The sequence below is a fragment of the Jaculus jaculus genome, chromosome 15 (genome assembly GCF_020740685.1).
Source record: "Jaculus jaculus isolate mJacJac1 chromosome 15, mJacJac1.mat.Y.cur, whole genome shotgun sequence".
NCBI classification, from domain to species: Eukaryota; Metazoa; Chordata; class Mammalia; order Rodentia; family Dipodidae; genus Jaculus; species Jaculus jaculus.
In genome coordinates this window covers 45,864,097-45,875,703 of record NC_059116.1, presented here as the reverse complement: position 1 = coordinate 45,875,703, position 11,607 = coordinate 45,864,097, and the positions used below count along the sequence as shown (strand labels likewise).

The 11,607-nt window shown below is 39.5% G+C and overlaps 1 pseudogene; it reads left to right on the top strand.

The window, feature by feature from the left end:
* Positions 1-10,950: 10,950 nt before the first annotated feature.
* On the top strand, positions 10,951-11,312 carry LOC105944655 (annotated as a pseudogene).
* The last annotated feature ends 295 nt before the right edge of the window (positions 11,313-11,607 follow it).

Below are 11,607 nucleotides of genomic sequence, written 5' to 3'. Positions count from 1 at the left end.
CTATTAACTTTTTAATTTCACCTTGATTTCCTTTCCAATGCTAAGGAGACAAACACCTTCAGCTACTTTTTCATGAGGACAATTATTCAGCTCTCAGTACATGCTGCTGTAAGAAGAACATGAAGGGAGTTAAATAGGCACTCACTCTGACCTTGAGTAGTTTATGATCTAAGTACAACATTATGATGCAGAAATATATCTTCAGGGAACGCATTAGAGACCTTACATTACTTATGTGTTTAAATTATGTGCACGGAAAGAGGTAACAGGATTTAATTCAGTGATGAAGAAAGGAAGAACTTCAATTTAATGTGAAGTATCAAAGATTATTTTAAACATAGGAAGACTATTTGAAGAAGAAACTGTTTCAGATGTTCCTTTATAGAGGGAAAAAGAGTTTCCATGAATTTGGAAAGGAATTATCTTACCTTCCCTGCTAAACTTTCTCAGATGTGTGAAGGATGTTGCTCTACATTGGGAAATTACACTGTACATTTTCTAATTGTTGATAGAAAATTAAAATAAATAAATTGAACAAGATAAGTTTGGCTTGACCTCTCAAAGTTTGGAGAGGATGCTGGGCTTTGACAACATGGTGAAGGATACACAGACTATAGATGTATATGAGGAGAAATAGAAGGGGTCGTCAAAGTGGATAATATATGCTTCCGAATATTTCTGAATATTTATAGAAACGGTCAAATCTGAGTCTGGAAATTGATAAGTGTAAATACTACAAAGCAACATTGCTTGGCTGTCTCTTTTTAAAGGAAAGACAACTCTGTAGTTGGAAAGTGGGGAGAAAGTTTGCCATCTGAGTCACTCTTTGCAATTTTGGTATAGGGGGAATAGCCCAGAGATTACTCATTGTTTTTTCCTTCCTTACTGTACTTAACACTATACCACTTGATGGAACAACTTTACCCATAATGGATAATATCCATCTTGTTTTAAATCAATTATGTCTGGATTGGTTTCTTGTTCTACAAACACTGCCATATATACTCAGCAATGACAGTTCTCAACAAACACATGTGACCTAATAAAACTGGATAAAAAGCTAAGCTCCATCCATGTATCTGCTCAACAGTGGGTTTAGATCTGCTCAGAGGGAGATGTCTAGTGTCTAATAACCAGAATTTCTACAGAACATTCCTATATTCAGATGTAATTTCCTTTCTTATACATGACTTAAATTATCTTTCCTTATAAAACCCAGCCCAACCATTCTTCTTTTATAAGTATTCTGCAGAATATTTTATCTGACAACTAGAAATCCCTCCTATAAATGAGTGAATTTTTTCTGCTTAAAAAATAAATTATATTCTGCTTAACAAACAGGACACATGAGTGTTTCATGAGGTAACTTAGCCTTAATCTTCAGTATGTCATCTGAAGCCTACATATAAGAAGATGGGTTAATATGCTATTAATGTTCAGTTGGACATATTCAGATGAATTATCTCTCCCCTCCAGCTTTCAGCAATTAGAATCCTCTTAACATTAGTCCTGAGCCACACCAATACTGTATATAAAGTACTCTTCAAGTTATTTCTCAAGCCTACTGCCATTTGGAAAAATGGCACAAAGTTTTCTTCCTTGTAAAATGAGGTGTGTAATTTCTGCTACCTCTTTCCTCTTTCACTGATCCCAGCCGAAGTACAGACCAAGCAATACAGTGCTTTGAGCTGTCTGGAAGAAAAAAAACCCACTTCAATCCTCGGTATTATTAAACAAACTCCAAACCTGAAAGGGTTAGTCTTACTTTTACACTTCAAATCCACCATATTCTTGGGCAGTGTGAGCTCCACAAATCCCATCCCATCCATTTCTCTTTCTCAGCATCCCTAATCCTGCTCAAGTTTTGGGTAAGTTGACAATAGCCAGCCTGTGGAGGTGGGAGGAGGGAATAGATGCTGTGCAGAGAATTCATCTTCATCAAATATACTAAAACTTCAATCTTAATCAATGGAATAAGTGAATAACTGAATTGGGAAAGGCTTTATATACACTACACTAAAACATGTACGAATATGTATGTATATATTGTCATCATAGTCTCTCCATTAGAGATACTTTTCTCACTTGTAAATTATCGTTAGAAAATTGGTAAAACTGATCTAGTTATCACAACAAATTAATGCATTTTTCTTCTTTTTTCTTTTATTTCTCTTATTTTATTAATTAGTTTTGTACTCAGTGAATGCAATCAAGTTGCTATCATTTAAGCCTCCTCCATGACCTACCCCTCCCACTGGCACTTCCTTGTTGAGGTGTGTGGGTCATGCATTGTGAAGTTAGCTCACAGTTATGAGTAGGAGGAAGTGTCTCTGTGTATCATGACCCAATGTATGGCTCTGACATTCTTTCCACCCCCTCTTCCGCAAAATTTTCCTGAGCCATGTTGGGTTCATTTTGGGTTTGCTTCAGTAATGAGGTGTTGGGAGCCTCTGTGTCTCTGGATAGCTAATTTGGTAGGACTTGATTGTTCTCTTGTGTCTATTTCTCTCACCGTTCTGCTGGCAACAGGTTCACTAACAAAACAGCACCCTTGGTTGTTTTGCCAATTACTCTTAGTTTCAGCTGGGCCCTTTTGAGGTATGATGGGGTAGTTCTTTACTTAGGCTCTACCTCTATCTGAAAAAGAGAAGTAGATTCTCCAATGGAGAGTAAAGTTGCTACCAGATAAATGGGATAACCCTTATTTTTTTTTATAGAGAATTTAATAGGTGTAGGCCCTCTTGTAGCCCACAATTGGTGGTAGCTTGATAATGGAGAGCAAGATCATGTTTGGATATGGTTCTGACTTGTTTCCCAGCTCGAGCTATGGGTCCTATTCCACTGAGGGAATCAGTTAGTCAAGAGAAGTTGGTTTCCCACCATGACTGTGAACCACTATTGCACTTGTGTGAGCATCACAATAGGTTATTTGCTGTTAAGTAGGTTAGAACATGAGTTGCTTGGATAGATACTGATCATCTCCCCCCGTCACCCATGTAGCACCTTCTGGCACTAGATGTGCTGTCTGGGGACTGATTCTCTTCCAGCTACCAGGCATGTTACTCCATGTTATATGTCAAATGCATATGTTATCTTCAGTAGTAGTGTTTTACCACTAACATTTTGTGGGTCATCAAGTTCTCTGACAGAAATCTGTCTTTGTTTTAGAAAACCTTGTAGGACTCTCTGATCAAAAATTCATTGTGAATGATAGCCACCTGCTGGTACTGGGAGTTATGGGTCAGTGTCCACTAAGAGAAGGAAGAAAATGATAACTAATATAAAAGACTTAGAGAGAGAGAGAGAGAGAGAGAGAGAGAGAGAGAGAGAGAGAGAGAGAAGCAGTAGCAGATTAAGGTCAGTCTTCACCATACCTTCTCCTGTGCCTTATGACTAAGGTGTTCCCTCTGTATCTTTGTCACTTGCATATAGAAAGGCTACTGATTTTTGTGCATTGATTTTGTATCCTGCTACTTTGCTATAGGAGCTAATCACCTTCAAGAGTTTTGGGATGGAGTCTCTCAGGTCTCTTATGTATGGAATCATGTTGTCAATGATTAGAGTAACTTGACTTCTTCCTTTCCAAATTGTATCATTTTTTATTTCTTTCTCCTGTCTTATTGTTCGAGCTAGAGCTTCCAGTACTATATTGAAGGTGAGAGTGGACACCCCTGTCTTGTTCCTGATTTCAATGGGAATTCCTCCAGTCTCGCTCAATAAGTATTATTTGGGCCATAGCAGCTTTGTATATTTCCTTTATTATGTTAAGATATGGACCAACCATGCCAATTCTCTCCAATGTTTTGATCATGAAGTGATGTTGTATTTTGTCAAAGGCCTTTTCTTCATCTATCAAAATGATCATGTGTTTTTTGTGTTTAACCCTGTTTATGTGGTGTATTACATTGACAGAAATCCATATGTTGAATTACCCCTGTGTTCCTGGATGATCCTCATGTGATCATTGTGGATAATGATTTTTTTTTTTTGCCAATTTTAAATAGTTTTTACTTAAGACATTGCATTTTTCACTTACATACAGTGCTTATAAAGTGCAATGCTATTTCCTTTCCCTGTTCATTCTCTATACTTGACATTTGTGCACAGTGGATAATTTTGATATGTTGCTGGATTCAGTTTGGAAGGCTTTTGTTCAGGATCTTTGCATCTAAGTTCATCAGGGAAGTAAGTCGGTAGTTTTATGTTTTTTTTGTTTGTTTGTTTTGTTTTTTGTTTTTTGGTTTTTTTTTCTTCTTTTCTTGTGGCATCTCTGCCTGGTTTTGGAATTATGGTAATACTAGCTTCAGAGAAGTAGTTGGGGAGCTTTCTCTGTTCTCCAATTGTGTGGCACAGTTTGAGAAAGGTGGTTTGAGTTCTTCCATGAAGGTTTCATAGAATTAAACTGAGAAGCCATCTGATCCAGTACTCTTCTTTTTAGGGAGGTTTTTTTTAATTATTTTTTCCATCTCAATGAGTGTGATAGGTTTGTTTAGGAGATTAATCTGCCCTGAGTTTAGCTTTGATAGATGGTATGTGTCCAGGAATTTATCCACTTGCTCTATATTATCCAGTTTTGTGGAGTAGAGTTTGTTGAAAAAAGTCCTGATGATTCTCCCAATTTCACTTAGGTCTATTTTGATCTCTCCTTTTTCATTTTGAGTTTTGCTAATTTGAAGTGTCTCTCTTTATTTATTTGTTTTTTGGCTTAATCAAATTGGCCAGGGGTTTTTCAATCTTGTTTATTTTTTCAAAGAACCAGCTCCTTATTTTGTCAATTTTCTTAATTGTTTTTTTTTTTTTCCAATTAATTAATTTCTGCTCTGATCTTAATTATTTCTTTCCATCTGGAGCATTTTGGGTTGGATTATTCTTACTTTTCCAGTGCCTTAAGTGCATGGTTAGGTTATTGATTTGGGATCTTGCTGTCTTTGTTATTAAGGCATTTAGTGCTATGAATTTTTCCTCTGAGGACTGCCTTCATTGTGTCCCATAAGTTTTGGTACATTGTGTTCTCATCTTCATTTATTTCTAGAATTTTTTTCAGTTTTATTTTTATTTCATCCACTATCCATTCATTGTTTAAAAGTGTGCTGTTTAGTTTCCAGGTTTGTTGGGATTCTTGGTAGATCTTTTGTTGTTAATTTCTAGCAATATAGCATTGTGATCTGATATCATGCAGGGAATTATGTCAATCTTCCTAAATATATGGAGGCAGTCTTTGTGACCCAGTATATGATCTATTTTAGAGAACATTCCATGGGCTGCTAATAAGAATGTGCAGTCGGTGGATTTTGGATGGAATGTTCTGTAGATGCCCTTTAGGTCTAAGTGATCTATGGCTTTGTTGAGCTCTCTTACTTCTCTGTTTAGTTTCTGTTTGGATGATCTCTCTATTACTGATAATAGTGTATTGAAGTCCCCAACTATTATGGCATTGGTGGTTGTTTTTTTTCTGATTTATTGTCAAGTAGGTTTTGTTTTATGAACTATGGTACCTCTGTGTTTGGTGCATAATGATTTATAATTGTGATATCCTCTTGATGGATTGGTCCCTTGATAAGTAGGAAGTGGCCTTCTTTGTCTTTTTTGATTATTTTTGGCTTGAAGTTGATTTTATCCAATATTGATATAGCTATGCCTGCTTGTGTCTTATTCTTGTTTGTTGGAATATTGTTTTCCACACTTTCACCCTGGGGATGTGTCTGTCTTTAGTGGTGAAGTGGGTTTCTTGTAGACAAAGATTGAGGGCTCTAATTTTTTGATCTATCCTGTTAGGTTCTGTCTCTTGATGGGTGAATTAAGACCACTAATATTTAGGGTAATGACTGTGAGGTTTGATTTGATCCTTGCCATATTGTGTTGATATATGTGGTTTGGTGTTTTCATGGACTTTGACTTTTTTTTTTTTTTTTTTTTTTGCCTTCTCTGAGTTTGGTTATTGTGATCTGCTTCCTGTAGGCATTTGAGGTTGATTATTTGACTCTTCTCTGTGGAGAATTTCCTGAAATACTCTATGTATGCTTGGTTTTGTGTTCATATAATTGTAAAGCTGAGGTTTTTTTATGGAAAGTTTTTCTTTCACCATCTATTATGAGGGATACTTTTGCTGGGTAAACTAATTTTGGTTGGAAGCCATAGGTTCTTTGACTTTTCAGTGTTCCATTCCAGGCCCTTCTGGCTTTCAGAGTTTCCATTGAGAAGTCTGAAGTAATTCTGATGGAGTTACCTTTAAAAGTGATGTGCTGTTTTTCACCTAGCTGCTTTTAGGATGTAATCTTTGGTGTCAGTGTTTAGAGTCTTAAGGATAATATGTCTTGGAGAGTTTCTCCTTTGGTCCAATCTCTGTGGAGTTCTGTTAGCTTCTTGTGTCTTGATGGTCCTTTCTTTTGAGAGAGTGGAAATGTTTTCTTCAATTATTGTGTTAAATAAGTTCTCCATTCCTTTGTTCTGAATTTCTTCTCCTTCTGGTATTCCCATGATCTGGATGTTAGGACATTTAAGGGTATCCCACAATTACATCATGTTCTGTTCACAGAAATTTTTGAACTTATTTATTCTTTTGAACTCTCAAGCTGTTTCTTCTGTCTTGTCTTCCAAATTGGAGTTTCTATCCTCCGCGTAGCTGACTCTTTTCTTGAGAGCTTCTAAAGGGTTTTGGACTTGTTCAGTTAGGTTTGCATTTTCTACTAGTTTCCTATGCACAGTTTCCATCCCCCTGTCCTTTTCACATCACTGTGATTTTCTTGATGCTTCTTGGAATTCATCCTTGCGTTTCTTTATGTCTCACTTAGCATCAATAGCTGATTTTTGTTCACTCTCCTTCATCTTTCTTAACTGTCTTTGAACTCTTTCCATTTTCTTATCTATTAGTTCTAGTCTAATGATGGCAGCATCCACATGATTATTGGTCCTTTGTTGCTTTTCTGCAAGTTCTTCCAGTAGCTTGGTCAGGATTGCATTGCTCATAGCTTCATTTTTGTGTTCTGATCCTAATGTCTCTTCTATGTTTTCATTAGAAATGTTCATTGTAGGACTGGGTGCTCTTACTGGATTTACTTGCATATTATTTTTCATTTCATTTCTTTTGTGCTGTTGTCTGCCCATCACCGTGTATGGGCGGGGAGAGTAAGATAGTGGACTTGATGGGCAGGGGAAGTGGTGCCTCTTGGGGGAGCTGGCCTGAGCTAGCAGGCAGGCAAACAAATGGGCACAGTGGTCCTGAGATAACACATGGGTGGGTGGATCTGCCTGAGCTCAGGCACAGCAGGAAGCTGAAGCAGCCTGAGGCCAGATGCCAAAGCAGCCTGAGCTCTCATGTGGTGGCACCTCAAAGCAGCCTCAGCCTATGCTCAGAGGGTGTCTAAAGCACCAAGCACAAAGCAGCCTAAACATCCACATGGCAGGACACTGGGACACCAAAGCAGCCTGAGCTTGTGCACAGCGCGACACCAATGGATGGCCGGTGCAGCAAACAGGGGATTGGGTCTGAGCTTGTGGGGGCAGACAAGTAGAGTGAGCCTGAGCTATTGTGGCCAGGTGGAATGGGCCTGAGCTTGCATGTAGATGGGTGGGCGGCTGGAGCAGTAAGCTAGAAAATGGGTAGAGCAGGCTAAACTTGCACAAGTGGATGGGCGGCATGTGTGTGGCAGGCACATGGACTTATTGAGCCTGAGCTTGAGCAGGCCAGGGGACAGAGCCTGCCCAAGTTCACATGTGGTCAGGGGTAGCAGGGCAATTGCTGCTGTGCAGTGAGGCAAGTGGAACTATGCTGGCCTGTGTCTGCTTTCCTACAGTAATTTCAGGAGTATCCTGAAGAAGGGACTATGGGTACGGCAGTTGCTTGTGGGAATTGGGGGAGTGTTGGGCTTCCCGTGAGTGAGGGAATCAACAATTCCCTTTCTTTCCCCTCTGCACCCTCCCCCTGTGAATCTATTAGAGATTGCATTCCCATAAAAGACCCAGTACACCCTTAATTCCTTGCCTTTCTTTGCCAGGGAGGTGTGGTACAATTAGGCATTGCCACCTTGACCAGAAGTCCAATCAATGCATTTTCATCTACTTTTTCAACACCGATGCTCAATGATGTCTCTCTTGTAATATAGGGTCCCAATACATCTGAATTCTTTAATTTTAACTGAAGAAGTTCATTGAAAACTTAAATAGAAAATTCTTTGAGGAATATATAAAACAACTCTGTATAATTTTATTATAAAAAAGAGTGTGATTTTTGTTCTCAGAAGTTAAGAAAATTCCATTAAGTATCGGTTTGTACAATGATTTTATATTGGCTTTCTATGTCACCTAATTAGAGTTGTGACAAGAAGTAAGGTTCCTAACTTACAAAGAAGAAAATGGACATTACACCTGTGCCCCCTTCAGCTCACATAGAGAGATATGGACTAAGTTACACTGAAGTTTTCCTTATGATAGAGGAATGGCAATAAAAGTTTGATGACAAAGTCATTTTGAGAAATTAACTTTAGTTAATTTGTCTGACCTTGCTTTAAGAGTGGCAGCTGTGCTGAGTCCACAGACAGCTGCAGCCAAGCAGTGCTTGACAAGTGGCTCTTTAGGAAATACAGACATGTGGTTTGCTATGAGGTGTGCTTGTTGCTACTTGGACTACTGCCTGCCCATATTCTGTCTTCTTTGTGTCACAACATAGTTCTGTTATATGCACGAGATATCATTGCTCTCTATCTCCAACTTCAAGGATAGATTGTCTACCCACTTCACTCATATTGTGTTAATCTAGTACCCATGTTTGAACACTTTATTATCTGTCAACACAGCTCTTAAAACAGCATCTCCATGATGGGAAAAGTGCATTTGGAGGCTAGGGAGATGGCTCAGTGTGTAAAGTGCTTGCTGTGATCCCCTCACCCATGCAAAAAATAATAGCTGGGTGTGGCAGTGTGTGCTTATAATATGAAGTCAGGGGAGACAAAGACAGAAGGATCCCTGAGACCTCAAGGCTAATCTAGCAGAATTGGTGAGCTCTGAGTTCCATGAGAGATGCTGTCTCAGAACAAGTAAATTAGAAGAATGATTAAAGAAAACACCTTCTCCTGATACCATGAGCCAGAGTGTGTACACTGTTCGCGAGGAATGAGTAGGCCAGATTTCTGTTCCCCAGGACTCCTCCCACTTTCCTGGTCCCCCTTAAGATGACTTGGGCCTGCTTGAACAATGTGAGCTTACTGTGGAAGCAGGCCCCTTGCTATGCCTTCCATATTGATGTGCCCCTGTGTCCCCTTGCCTGAGGGGGCATGCCAGAGGGCATGCACAGTGTGGAATGAGTAGACCAGATTACTGTTCCCTGGCTTTTCCCAGTTTCCTGATCCTTGTAGGTCCCCCTGCACCTGGCTTGGGGAGACCTGGTCCCTGTGTAGGTGGTGTGGAAATGGGCCTTTGCTCTGGTATCATGACTGGCCCTGAAGTAATCACATGCTATTCCTGAGTTAGAGGTGTACCAGCCACTGGCTTTCCAGCTTCCTTGAACCTAGTTTACCAACCCATAATTCCCATGTGTTGAAGAGTACATGCAAGTAGTGTGAGTAGGCCAGAGCTCCCCATTCCCCAGGTACTTTTTTTTTTTTAATTTATTTATTTGAGAGCGACAGTCACAGAGAGAAAGACAGATAGAGTGAGAGAGAGAGAATGGGCGCGCCAGGGCTTCCAGCCTCTGCAAATGTACTCCAGACGCATGCGCCCCCTTGTGCATCTGGCTAACGTGGGAACTGGGGAACCGAGCCTCGAACCGGGGTCCTTAGGCTTCACAGGCAAGCGCTTAACCGCTAAGCCATTTCTCCAGCCCATCCCCAGGTACCTTTGATGCACCTGCACTCTCTAAAATCCTGTATCTGTGGTTACAACCCCATTGCACACCAGTATACCAATCTGGCTCACATTTAAAACAGAACACCCTCAGAGCATTCTACAAAGACAAAAACATGCTTCCTCCTCAATTGCACCTCCCCAACACGGGTAGACTACAGTGTAAAAAAATCCAGTGAGAGTCAGAAAACTGAAAGATCTCCACCAAGGATACCTAGTCCCACTGTGGAAACCTCCAACAAAAATATAAAGAAATTAACAAAAAATCAATCCCAAAGTGAAAATACAACAACCAATGAGACCCTGACCAAAAAATTGCTGAAATGGAAGCAAACCATCAAACCAACAATCATATTTCTGAAATTGTACAGAATCGTCTCTTAGAGCATTCAACTTTTGACAGTAGGCTTAATTTGACTGAAGAAAATGGTAGAAACCTCAAATGAGATATGAATGAATTGAAGGTGTCAAGAAATGGAAGTTGTTAATAACTGATCCATTAAGCTTAATGAAGATTTGATCAACTTTAAGAATGAATTTTCTGAATCTCTCAAAAGAGAGGTCAATCAGATACAAAAAGCCCACAGAACACCAAACGAAGAAACCAAATGACCAAATAAGAAACTCTCCAAGACACATCATAGTTAAAAGTCTTAAAAAGGAAACAAAGAACAAGTGTTAAAAGCAACAAGACAAACAATTCACAACATACACAAAGGGAAAATTAATTGTGCTAAATGCCTTCATAACAAAGACAGAGAGAACCAGCATTAATAACCTAACTGACCACCTGAAGGCATTGGAAAAACAAGAAGTCAACCCAAAGAGCTCCAGATGGGCACGACCCATTTACATCAACAAGGAGGGTCTAATGGGAGGGGGCAGATCATAGATGAGCCTAAACAATGGTACCAAACTGCCTGTATTTGATGAAAAGAAAACTAATAAATCAAATTTTAAAAAAAAGAATTTTTCAAAACTTAGAAAAAAAAGAAATTAATGAAATGGAAACTAAGAAAACAATTTCAAAAATAGATGAAATGAAGAGTTGGTTCTTTGAAAAAATAAACAAAATTTCTCCCCTTCTGGGGCCAGTGTTTAGAGGCACTCAGAATGGTCCAGTGTTTGAGATACCATCGTAGGCTTTCCTACAACACAGCCTCTAACAAAACTAGGCTGTCCCGAAACCCTGGTAATAGAATTGTTTACCTGTACACCAAGAAGGTCAGGAAAACACCAAAGTCAGCTTGTGGTGGGTGCCCAGGCCTATTTCTAGGGGTTTGTGCTGTGAGACCTAAAGCCCTTATGAGATTGTCCAAAACAAACAAACAAAAAAACATGTCAGCCAGGCCTATGGTTGTTCCATATGTGCTAAATGTATCTGTGACAGGGTCAAGTGAGCTTTCCTTTCTGAGGAGCAGAAAATCACTGTGGAGGTGTTGCAGGCACAAGCACCCAGTCAGAAAGCTAAATAAATATTAAGCTTTTTGAAATATAAAAAAATAATAAAATAAACAAGATCAATAAATCCCTAGCTAATTTGGAAAAAAAAAGAGAGAAGTCTCAAATTAAAAAAATAAATCAGGGCTGGAGAGATGGCTTAGTGGTTAAGCACTTGCCTGTGAAGCCTAAGGACCCCGGTTCAAGGCTCGGTTCCCCAGGTCCCACGTTAGCCAGATGCACAAGGGGGCGCAGGCGTCTGGAATTTGTTTGCAGAGGCTGGAATCCCTGGCGCGCCCATTCTCTCTCTCCCTCTATCTGTCTTTCTCT